Below are 13,504 nucleotides of genomic sequence, written 5' to 3'. Positions count from 1 at the left end.
GTGGGGGTGCTCAATGAATACATAAAGTTATTTTTTCATATCTTATTAACAAATTAAAATAGAAATAATTAGGAAATGCTTTCGTCTTGTGAAAATAATCATATTCTTATGTAAAGACTTCTCATAAATTTGCACAAAGTAAAAACAATTATTTAATATCATTCATTTCTTTTAATTAACACAACACAATTAAATATATAATAGCAATTTTTCGACATGATATGCATGTCGCAAAGGAACTGGAAAGTATGTTGTTTTGGCTATTTCTGTTTAGACCCCGGTCAACGCTTATAATTTCGATATATTTGATTATCTCAGCCACATTATTTCTTCCTTCTAAGGTTTCCTCCATACCTCTAAAATAACAGTAAGTATTCTAGTTGATCAATTAGACGAAGCAAGGTGAAATTGTTTCAAAGTTCTCTTCGCTGCCATGCAGTTCTGAGTTAAATCCAATCGCGTGACCTCTTAGATAAACGCCATTTAACATCGCCTCGACTAAGACTTGTGAATAAAGTCAGATAAACGAAAACTGAAACATGTCGACTGATATTTTACCCTATGATTCAAATAGCCAACTTCATCACATGCTTACTTGTTACAGCAATACTGATACTGACTGAGGCTGAGGATTGCATTGAAGATACATATAACAATGGATATATTTTGGATAATCTACATTTTGGGATACAATGACAAGAAGTAACTTGAAATATTGTTTTGAATACATTTAATCACAGCTCTACTCGATTATAGCTAATCTGGACTGAAAAAAGCAACAATAACAACGACTGTAACGTCCCACGTTTCATCCACATAATTATTTCGACCAAATTGGAATACATTTATTTACTAATTAGTGGAGCTTCTGCAAGACAGAGCCTTCACCCTCATTGCAAGTGTCTAACAACAATTAATTTTAGCTCATCTTGCCCTTAGAATCAAGCAATATCGAGCTAAAGTAAGCATTGTACTCAGCCACCGAAACTATTACTCAATGAGTTGGTGGTTTCCTCATTGTACACATTACTACTGAGTGTTGAGGCCGATAGATGTTCCATTCATGTAGAATACAATGCATTAACTAATATTCTTTTCTTTATTTAAAAGGATATAAAGCGATATGAGAGCGCTTTGAATGGTTTGTGCGTGTGTGTGTGTGTGTGTGTGCACGTGTGTATGTTTGGGTGAATACGTATGTGTATTGTGTGAGAGTGTGTATGTGTGTATGTGTGTGTATATGCGTAGGCGCTGTGTAACCAAAAGCTTAGGAATTACTAAGTCTTAGGTTCTATTGCACAGCTAGGCATCTTTGTCGATTGTCATTTTCTACATGACTTCGGGTCGACTTATACCCTGTGAGTAAAATTTGGTTGATAGAAACCGTGTGGAAGCCCGTCAGGTGGATCATATCTGTAATTTAAACGTCCAGCTTCGTCATATTTTGTTGCACGGATTCTTCTGAGAATTACGTCAATGATGACGATGACATTGATGATGAAATTGACTATGACGATGACGATGATAGTGAGAAAGGAATTAAAAAGAGACCAGCGTCGATGCAAATATAAAATATATGACAGTCAATAGCCGATGGAGTTTGATTAACGGATAGAAATCTGCTTTGATGGGTTGGTAATAGTGGCGGTGGTGTTGTGGCAACAGCGACGGTGGTGCTAGCAGTGGTGGTGGCGGCAGTAGTGTCTACGGTGGTGGCTCCGATGGAGGTAGGGATGGTAGTAGGTCATTGGACTGAAAACAAAAACTGGCAGAATGGTTTTGTTTATTAGACATGACGTGTGTAAGCGAGTGTGACATGCGACAATGTACACTGTGTACGTAAGCGTAAAATATTGTGTGTTCGCGCAGCGCGCATGCGCGAGTTTACATGTGAAAGACAATTTATATGCGTAGGAATATGTGTACTTGTGAGTATGTAGTGCATGAGACGTAGAGAATATTAAAAACTGTAGTTCTATATGCGTGTGTTTGAGAGAGTGAAAGAGAGCGGGATGGGATGAAAATATATGTATTTGGGGGAGCATGTGTTGTACGTTCTTACATGATATTTTCAGGAGAAAAAGAGAGGCGTCGTGACACTCTTAGGAACATGTGAACTGGTAAGAAAAATGCAGAAAATTATCCTCAGACAGTAGACCTGGCCAGTATACTTCCCACAGAGTAGACTCTATTAAAGAGGTTCAAGTAGGAGTATTAACCAGGTGAGAAATTAAGTCTACGAACCAATGATTCTGTGTGTGTGTGTGTGTGTGTGTGTGTCTGTGCGTGTGTGTGAGAGAGAGAGAGAGAGAGAGAGAGAGAGAGAGAGAGAGAAAGAGAGAACGAGAGAAAGAATATGAGTTAGAAAGAAAGTCTATGTATGATATGAAAGTATGTTCTGTGTTTCATTAAGTGAGAGCAAATATTTATACACTAGAGAGTACGAGCTTGCATGATAGATAGTAAGTTTACCAAAGCATAAGTGTGAGAAATAAAGTGGGGTGGCAGATGTGGAGAGAGATTTAAGCAGTAGTGGAGCGACAAAGTTGTAGTATATTGTCAACTTAATGTGACAATCCCAATAAGGGAATACACTACTGCTGTTTAGCCCTAGGAAGCTGGAACGCTTCCTGTCGGCCTTGACACAATTACTGTGTCCTTAAGTTTGTGAAGTGGAGACAAGCTCCCCTGGGAGATTTAGAAACAGGCCTCTCTATCCGACTGGCAAGCTACTTCAGGCTGATGACGAGCAAAGACTCAGAAACATGTCCCTGAATGCTGGCTAGGCTGGGTGGGGGAGCTTGTCTCCCCTTCACAAACTTAAGGACACAGTAATTGTGTCAAGGCCGACAGGAAGCAGTCCAGCTTCCTAGGGCTAAACAGCAGTAGTGTATTCCCTTATTGGGATTGTCACATTAAGTTGACAATATACTACAACTTTATATATATATATATATATATATATATATATATATATATATATATAAAAGATAATAAGAGTGAAAAAACTACAGAAGGCTTGTGTTACATGGTTAAAGTATATATTTAAATTATGTCTGAAAAATGTTAGAAAAATGTTATAAAATCTTTTTGGTATATAAACATTGTATTTCGAGAAATTCGATGTTTTTATATTTTTCTTCATTAGTGGAGGCCCTAAGTCTTAGTAGTTCAATCTCTGATTTTAGATGGAATAGTGCTAACTTTTCTCTGATGGTTCTCTGTCCGTCAGATTCATTTGGTATTGTTTTGATCTGGAATTTGCGTGGGAGAATAATTGGTGTTGAGTTCATCCATCCCTCGTAAATATCTGCTTTGTTGGAATTTTTTATCATATTCCAGTCAGCGAGTTTTCTATTATGGAGGCTTGTATTCCAAATATTCTCTATTTTTCTTTTTGTTAAATTGACTTGTGTAAGTATGGCGTCCTGATGTGTTTCATTTGGTGTGCGTTGGCTGTTGTTCGGTTTGTTTGTGAATACCGACTTTAGTGTAGTACACAGAGTGTTTAAATCTTTACTAATTTTTTCTTGTTTTATAATGAATTCGTCGATAGTATCGTGTAGAGGAGGTTGTTGTTCATTGTTAGGTTTGTTAATGTATATTGATTTGAGGGTTGTGCATAAAAGTTGTAAATCATTACTAACCTGATCAGTGTAGTGAGTAGTGACTTCACTGATTATCCTTTCTCGGGCGAGAAGATTTGAGTCCTCGATTTTTTAATTTATTTAAGGTAATGAGGTGTGAGTTAATATTTTTGAGTTCTTTAAGTATATCCTCGTTTGTATATATATATATATACATATATATATATATATATATATATATATATATATATATGCGAGTAAAAATAAATACAAAAAAGGTGGGTTTTTTGTATGATTGTGTATAGAGGAATATATTATTTTGTCTAAAAGAGTTCCAACACTGTCTGTTTTTTATGTTTTATTTATATTCCTGCAGAACCAATGTGGGGTATAGAATATGGAATATACAATATATAATATAATATACAATATATAATATAAAATAAAATAAAATGAAAATGGATGGCACCATGAAAGAAAGTATTGAATGTAGATGAAATATTAAGTGTTCAATATAAAGGATCAAATATATAAATATATAAATATAAATATATAAAGGCGACTCGAGTTTCAGGGCTATTTCCCTTCGTCATGGCCGGTATGACAGACTTTAACAGACTATATATATATATATATATATATATATATATATATATATATATATATATATAGACAGATACGCATATGCATCTTGGCATCTAAATACGTGTACCTTGTGAGGCTGAATTTTACTTCATACACCAAGTAGGGAAGAAATTTTTCTAGATGAATAATATACGCAAACAGAACCAGGCAACGGATATTTCAAAATGTAATTTCAACACGTTAAGGTTATAGTTTGATATAAATGTTGTAGAAATCTTCTGTTAAAGAGAGTGAATAGTGATATATGATAATGAATACTTCTAGGTGCAGATGTAGCGCTGATTCCAAATACATGTCAGACATCACGACTAAATCACAATACTTTCACACGATCGGTCAGTGTCGAGCTGTGACATAATTTAATCTTCTAGGATCTTCTTCCTGTACCCTATAAAAGGCTGCTTTTGGCGGTAGTTAATAGCAGAATGTGGAATCAGTTGAGCGACATGTGCCTCCATTCTTGTCAGACTGACGACCAATGCAGAGGGCCTAGAACAGACGATCAAGGTTGTCCGTTGCCACGAAGGTAGTGCAGTTAATTTCGGAAATGTTGGACGACCGTATATTTCAGTATAGATAGCTTCCTGTAATCTCAAAGCAGTATCTCTCTCCCAGTCTGTAATTGGAATTGTTGTTGTTAACTACAAATGGCCAATGCAGATTATCCTTATGCGCAACAATAAATAGACCAGTTAAACTTTCGCGGGTGTTGTTTAAGTTTTTTTTCGACGCAGCCAAGAAACATATTTACAGTCACCAATTCAGCCATGGGACAGCAAACAACCAGAACCCATTAGCGACACAGGCATGACTGTGAGGTTCAACCACGTGCTTTCGGGTTCATTACCACTGCTCAACACATTCGGCAAGTGTCTTTAACTATAGGCCCGGGCCTACCTATGCTTTGTGAGTTAATTTTGTAATCGGAAACTGTGTGTACATGTGTATATCTTTGAGCTTTTGTTTATCCCCACAGCGTTTGAGAACTGGTGTTGGTTTGTTTTCATCCACGTAAATTCGCGGTTCGGCAGAGAGTTCGATAGAATAAATATTAGACTTTAAAAAGAAAATTATTAAGGTCGATCTGTTCGACTAAAACCTTTTAAGGCTGTACTCCAGCATGGCTGCATTCCAATGAGTGAAACAAAAGATAAAAGAGACTTTTGTCAATATTCATTTTACAGATTTTGAGTACCTTGGCGAAGACAAATATACATCTACAAATATGTAATAGATATCTGAGTTTTTATTTGTAATGTAGACAGACATTACAAATGCACCTACAGCAACTAAAATTGCTAATTATCGTCTTATTTAGGGCACAAATCTCAGATGGATGGCTGGAGCATAAACCTCTTACCTTTGCTATCACCTGGTATTATCATACCATATGCAGTATTCTGTGTGTGTGTGTGTGTGTGTGTGTGTGTGTGTGTGTGTATGTATTATGTATGTATTTATGTTCATGTGTGTGAATTTTATTGAAACAATTCGAAATGTGGGGTTATTATAAAAGTTTAGTCTTCAATCAAGAGCATTACTTTTGTGTTACGTATTCTATACATGATGAAAATTAGGAAAAATTTGTATAATTCGGATTCAATAGATTTATTTCGCAACACTTCGTTGTTATAACGCCGCAACAAGTAAAACTGATGCGGATCTAGCTTGTTCCCATTCATTATCAATTCCAATTCATTATCATTACTCATGATTACTTGACAACAGAAATAAATTAATGCCGTGTGGTTTCAACTTTGCATCCAATACCGTACACGTTTCAGTGCTGAATTTTGTTTTTATTCATATTTTATCTTTCATATGAAAAATAGCGTCATTAGCTACAGGCCAATCGCTAGTTAACTGCAAGTCAATTGCTACAGCAACGAAGAAGTATCTGGGCAACACGAGCGGAACAAGCAAAGTACTTTTATTCGAAAGCATGGGACCATTGCTTTTCTTCCGATAAGTGAGTAACTTTCGCCGATATTTGTATCAGAAAGAGCACTACACATGTCTATTTACCAATCTATCTATCTATCTATCTATCTATCTATCTATCTATCTATCTGTCTGTCTGTCTGTCTGTCTGTCTGTCTGTCTGTCTGTCTGTCTGTCTGTCTATCTGTCTGTCTGTCTGTCTGACTGTATATGTGTGTATATATATATATATGTGTGTGTGTGTGTGTGTAACCATGTAGAAGATATATAGACAAGGCAATTTAACTATTTCTCCTTAAATTAAAGAATGATGAATAGCCTTAAGCCTTAATCGACTTTCGAACCCTGAGATAGAAAATAACGAGTTCTTCTTCATGGGGAGTGACCTCAACCTGCTCTGTCAGTGGCATACTTCCCACTGCCAGAGCCTCTTGCTCCGATGGTACACTTCCCACCGGAAGAGTATCGGATTCGGTCGGCGGCACAACGACATCCGGCGACCGTCTCCCGTTTCTCTTTCGTTATGTTTTCCTTTTCTCGGTTGCGGGAGTTGGGGGCCTTCGCCGGCACACCCAGGGGGGTCCTTCTCCTCTCCCGCAACCGGCACTTCTACTGGTGAGCAACTACCGTTGCTCACCTTTCTCTAGAAATTTTTAACATTTAAAAAAATATAAACTTGTTACGAATGATATATGCATACCCTAAAGTTTTTAAAACAAGCAGATAATTTTCCTTATTACCTCTGTAACTTATTGAAGCTATTTAACCAAATGTGACGAAACCATCTTTATTACATAGAAAAGAAAAGGAAATTGTATTTAATATGTATTATTTTTACTTGCTGTGTCTACAGGAACGGGCAGTTTCTATGGCCTTCACATTGTGCTTACCGATATTATGAGAAGCAAAGACTGGGCTTGATAATTAGTGAAATGTCTGAGAAGTTAGATTCAACAAAGGTAACGAGAACAAGAGAGATGACTAAGTAGGGAATGCCCGAGTGGCAGTGGTATGACCCCAGTTAGATCTAAGGATCAAAGTCTATTAGAGTAGCGATAAATAAAGCAGAGATATGAAACTGAACGCCTGTGACACAGTGGCTGAAGCACGCCTCTGAACGACTTTACGCTAATCCATTGTGTGACTCTTTTCTGAATACGGTCTCGGCCTTCTTTGTTTTATATAAATATATTTTCATTGTGCTTATATCATCTTTCTTATTTTTTAATGTTTCTTGTTTTCACATCATGTCTCAAATATATCTTCAATATAATTAGATACTTATAAGTGTAGCATGTAAACAAATAGTATCACGTATTCTTAAGTTGTCATAAAATATCATTTTACATGAGACCTAATATATATGAGACATCGAATAGCATCGATTACATTACTTGCTCACAAGATAAAGGACTATACCAACTCTTGGAATTCTAAATTAGATTCCCTGATACCGAACGCGATATCGCCAACTCATTATTCTTAAAATCTTGATTTATAAATTAGCGCCACTCGAAGCATATACGTATTGTATTCAGTACAAGCATTAAAGTAAACTACATTTGTAAGCGACACTGGAAATAATTTTTCTGTAAGTACGCGGAAGCACACACATCTTATTCGGAGGAAAAAAGGCGTCATCTAGTATTTGTATGGGTCTCTCAAATTGGTGACATCGATGTGGTTACTTTTCTGTCTGAAAGAGTGTAGGACATTCGTAGAGAAATTGTGAGTGGGGAAGGAATTCAAGAATGCTGCATACTCTGGGAAAAAATTTGTGAAAACTGTTTAGTAAGGACCTTTGTACTTTTGTAAGGAAGAAAAGAAGAGCGACGTATACATTAGGTTAGTTGGAGAAAAGTATATTCAGATTGATAGTACCCGTAGAAACGGCAGAAATGAGCAATACTCCAGCAAATAGTTATAGCGTCTCTAAGTATTTGTTGATCCACCAGATATAGCATCAGTAAGTATTTACTAATTAGTCGTACGTTTCCTCTTAGAGGTCGTATAGGTTGTCTGGATGTATAGCGCGCGTTGTAAGACAAACTGAATAAAGTTAAACAATCTGGAAATAGTTTTGTTGAATATAGTTTGTATAGAAATGACTAAGAGAAGAGCGGCAAATACAATTACTTTAACTGCAGGAGTTTTATATTCCACTTTCATTGAAGTGTACTGGATATAAAGATTCTACAAGCGTGGTGGAGATTTTCTTGCTAGAAGGTTTAACATGAATTTTCCTGTTGATTTCAGAAGTGATACTTTCCGTTCCTGATCGTCGTCTGTTGAAGTAAAATAAGGGCTAAAGATTTTCTTTTCATGACAGTTATGTATCAACTGCATTTTATTAGTAATAGCTGTAGACAATTGTTTTATCCTCGGGTCATGCTTGATCGAATAGATTTTATTTTTTATCCTTTAGCCTGAAGAAAGCAGTGCCCATGACGCTTTGCAGGGTTACTGCTACTAGTAGAAAGAAATTATCTTCAAATTAGAGACAGGTCCGACTTCTCTAAAGATACCTAACGGCCACAGGTTAATTGTAAACTGAGAGACGGATTAGGTCAACCACCGACGTAAACCATGTTTAAATTTGAACTCAAAACTTAGAGAGCCAGTATAGTGCAAGGCATATCCTACGATGTTTTAACATCTTTGTCGGTCAACTACCCCAGACAGGTGCTTTGTTTATCATCCCCAAAAGAGGAAAGGCAAAGCTGACATCGATAAGATTCGAATACAGAGCGCAAAGTACCTGAATAACTATCATGAGGTATTTTGTCCGATGCTGGAACGACGCTGCCAAATTTGTCACCACTTAGAAGTTCGCTACTTCTTGAGTTATGATCTCTGATCAAAGGCATTACAACTTTGACCATTTCATGCTTTGTTTATCTTCGAATGAATAATCCAATATGTCCTCCCTTTTTATTATTTTTAGTATTTTATTTGAGAGAGGTTTTGACTATTATTTCTAACAGGTCGAGTGATTACATAGAAGTTTCTTCGTTGGTTTGCAGTGTAGCAGCAGTATATGTATTAATAACAACAGCAATAGGGAATATAGCAGCAGAGCAACAAAATATAGCAGTAGTAGTTGCAATCGTGATACAAGTGTGTCAGCAGCAGTTACAGAAGATACAGCAGATATTGTGACAGCGAAATTTGTAGCAGAATTAGCAGTAGTTGCAGCCGTCGAAACATTAACATTTCTAGTAGTAGCAACAGGCTTTTGTTGTTTTAATTCTCATCAAGTAGACATGCGATCAAAGGCATTCCTGCCATGACCTTCCTTTCTTCCATAGCTATTTATGACTGCATAAACTAATGTGACTTCGTTTAATAATAAAGACAGTAGCATGTGATTGAGCAAGAAGTGGTTACTATTTTTAGCATAAAATCGTTCTTTTTTTACTCATAATATTTTATGTTGATGGTTATAGTTATCAGTGATATTTAGCGCTAAGACAGCCCTAAGCAAGCAGCTCTATGAATAATGGGACTCCAGCCATGGTCATGCATCCTGTTTGTAGATATAATGTATATAGGATGATTTGATTAAATATATTCCCTTGTAAGACAGTAGGGTATGATTCGACGGAGATTTGACTGTTATTTCTAACCACTCGAGTGTGACTATATTGGGGCTCTCTCATTGGCTGAAACTGTAATGGTTGTTGTTTAGCCATAGGTTAGCTGGGATCCAGAAGGCCTATGATCAATGACATTTCAGCTATGAGTATCTTGTTTTTATTATAACTAAAACTAAATTGCCCATCATGCTTTTTCTAGCAGTTCAAAGCCGCTTAGAGGCTTCTTTGTTATTTCATAGTACTGGTTATTGTTTTTGTTGTTGTTGTTTGCATCAGGTAAACTCTAATCGAGTAGACATATACCGTTTTCGCTGAAGTAACTAGCGCTGCACTATCTAATGAGCTTTTTCATTTCTTAAAGAATATACGTTGTGAGTTATGAGAGAAATTTGGTTGCTATTTTTAGGAAGTAAAGAAACCACGTTGAAATTTGTGCATTGATGTAGTTTCAGGAGGAGAAACAATAGCAACAAAGCACATGGTAGCAGTAGCAGTGGACTGCAAAATAGAAAACATTAGTAAAATCAATAACAAAATATTGCTTTAACGTTTATCATTTATTTCTTAAAATACTCATGGAAAGTTCGGTCTCTGTTCCTTACATTAACGATATTTCCATTAATTTCGATTTAGTTTGGTACTATAGAATCATTCCATATTTTCGCATCCCTTTGTTTTTTGGGTTTTTTTTACGTGTTTTACCTTCCGTTAAGTACGTGTGGCTTGTATTCTGTAACTCTTTCATTAAGACACGCTAGTAAATAATTTAATCAAACCTCCTGATCTCTTCTCGGCCACAATTCTCCTTTAGCTGTCAAGGCTGAGTAGCCACGGTACCAACCTCTTCATTCAGCAAGGGCTTACAAATGTTATACAAGCATTTCCTCCGTTTAAAAAAAAAAAGAAAAGAGGTAACTCCATAATTAAAATGGCTTTCAAATTTTCGCACAAGACCAGCTCTTTTGGTGATGAGGTAAGTCGGTTACATCGACCCCGTTGCTCAACTGGCACTTATTTTATCCCGAAAGGATGAAAGGCAAAGTTAACTGTGGTGGAATTTGAACTCAGAACGTAAAGACAGACGAAATGACGCTAAGTATTTTGTCAGGTATGCTAACGATTTTGCCAGCTCGCCGCCTAACTCCATAAGTAAAATGAAAATTTGTAAATCTTTTACTGCTAAAGTAATATGCTAAAAACTTCGATCATCTTGTAACTCATGAAATTCTTATGCAAGATTAGGAAGATCCGGATAAGAAATGTTAACACACACACACATACACACACACACACACACACACACACACACACGTGTGCATGTTTGAGTGAAAGAGTATATGCTTGCATGAGTGCATGAGAGTAGGTTAGTTTGCGGCCAATAGCAACCGTAAGACTCTAAGCAGTAAGTTATTTAGCTTGTGCCTGAATCTGATACTGATACGCCGGTATGTGTGCGTATATGTGAGCAGTTCTATGTGTGAACATTCATAGATACAAAAGAATGTAGCGATAGGCAATTTAAAAAGTCAGCTAAATATTAAAATGATATAACAAATAAATATATATATTATCGGAGAAGTTTTATTATAATATAGATATTGATTAAAAAATGTGTTCGATCAAAGCTGAGAGGTCTCTAGTGTTAACACGTGTTTCTAAAGTTATATAGAATGTCTCAAGTGTTGTATTGGGTATATTAACGATAAAATTCAGGAAATTATATAAAACATATTGACATCAATAGGTTCAAAGAGAAATAAAATATTACAGAAATAAAATACATCATGTAACTGATCTGATTAAACTGAACAGAGAAACCAACTTGAATGTTGTGTGTGTGTGTGTATGAGTGTATATGTATGTATGTATGTATGTATGTATGTATGTATGTATGTATATATATATATATATATGTTTGTATGTGTGTGTGCATGTGTGCGTGCGCGCGCATGTGTTGTATGCTTGTATGTATCGCACACACACATATGTATAATGAACTATCGATTAAACTGTCTAATAAGGAGGGAGGTGTATCCGTTAATGTTCAAAGTTTGTAAAATTCGAAGTTCATCTACGGACCGTTTTACTGTTTTTATTGTAAAAAAAAGACTTTAAACAGTAAAGCACCATATCTACCATATTTCGTTCTAATCACAACCTACAATATTACAGAACTGAACGGAAGATTGCATAAAATATCAAATGGATACGACTAGAATGTGTTCGATAATACGTCTGCCTGATTGGAACTAACCTGTGACTAAATAGAGGTATGAACAACTCTGTATAATTTCTTCGCGTGCTCTTTCAGTTCCATGTGATCTCGATATTTTTACGTACTTTTCATTTTTTTTCTTCTTCTGATTTACAGTCTCTTGCCATCTCACGTAATTTCATTCAGGAACATACAGGGTGTCTCAGAAAGATTTACCCATTGATATTTCTTAATTATTCAAACTAAAATTAAGGTAGGATAATGAAATTTGGCACACACGTTTAAATGTAAATTGTGAATCTATTGCAGTAATTATATTTCCAAACGGCCAACTTTCACCTTGATCATAACCTACAAATGAGTGGTCAGTAAATTGCATCGGCGCCGCACCACCTCTTCATTCAACTTGACCCATGAAGACAGAAGGGCTTTCTTCAGATCTGGCACATTTGAATAGGAGCGAGCAGAAACAATATTCTCTAAGATGGACCAGATAGCAAAGTCCATGGGACTGATGTCTGGACTTGAGTGAGGCTATATCGTCTTGTCCTAAAAACCGCTAAAGTGCACTTTGCACCTCTGTGGCAAATTGAATGTATGAGCCGAAGCTCCATCTTGAGTGAAGATGTAACGGTAGCCAAAGGTTTCTATAACCCAGGGTAACATTTTCTCATCCAACTTTTCCAAATAAACTTCACTGTTGATTTTGACGCCAGCATCGACGCCAGCATCGATGGACCAATCAGATGCAACTGCGGCCCGCACAATGAGTGAAGCTGGTTTCTGACAGCGCAAATGACTCCTGCTACCTTCGGACAAGTCTCCTACATTACGTGTATAAATCCTGTCATTCTGGTTGTTGGGCTGTTGCAACTGACTCCTTAGTGAAGATCTTCTCGTTGGACCAGATCAACACTTTGTTAGCGACACGCTTCATCCCAGCTAACCCCTGCCGAACGGTTTTTTTCTTGGAAGCTGCTGAAATTACCTGCCGGGATTGTTTTTTATATGTAGTTAGCTTTAAATCCTCTTTAAAAATCCTGTGCACCGACGATTTCGAAATATCAAGAGTTTTTACACTTTTTCTTGCACTCCAGCGGAGATTTCAGCTCATTCGCTTCTTCACAGCTTAAACAGATTGATTGGTACGAATTGATCGTTTTCTACCAGGATTGATTTGCTAGAGGTAATAGCAGACTCCATATATCGTTTCCATGTATAGAACACTGTTTTACAGCACCCCCCCCCCCACAACTGTTTTGTTTTTGTTGCTCACACCAACTGTTTTCAAAGCGACAATCTGGTCAGGTTTTGATTTTGACGCCATGTTTGTTTGAAAACCTGTTATAGACGAACGAAACAGTAGATACATGAACAAAAGACATATGCAAATCTTTATGTAAAGCGTAGATAATATTACCTGAACTGATATTCGTTAGGAAGAGTTTTAAACATGGATAAATCTTTCTGTGACATCCTGTAAAAGGACTTTCTTTTATCTTATTGATTACTCCTTTATT

General features: G+C 36.5%; 1 long non-coding RNA gene across 2 annotated transcripts; it reads left to right on the top strand.

The window, feature by feature from the left end:
• The first annotated feature begins 1,551 nt into the window (after positions 1-1,551).
• On the top strand, positions 1,552-12,039 carry LOC149137528 (uncharacterized). Of its 2 annotated transcripts, none has more exons than XR_016238528.1 (4): positions 1,552-1,727; positions 2,076-2,222; positions 6,065-6,201; positions 7,027-7,274. It is a non-coding gene; the product is annotated as an uncharacterized LOC149137528 (long non-coding RNA). The 2 variants fall into 2 exon arrangements; XR_016238527.1 differs by lacking the exon at positions 7,027-7,274 and adding an exon at positions 11,942-12,039 and having other exon boundaries at positions 1,553-1,727.
• The last annotated feature ends 1,465 nt before the right edge of the window (positions 12,040-13,504 follow it).

The sequence above is a fragment of the Octopus bimaculoides genome, chromosome 1, assembly GCF_046866305.1.
Source record: "Octopus bimaculoides isolate indiv1 chromosome 1, ASM4686630v1, whole genome shotgun sequence".
NCBI lineage: Eukaryota > Metazoa > Mollusca > Cephalopoda > Octopoda > Octopodidae > Octopus > Octopus bimaculoides.
The sequence above is the reverse complement of the archived record's forward strand: the minus strand, read 5'-3'. Positions and strand labels throughout refer to the sequence as shown.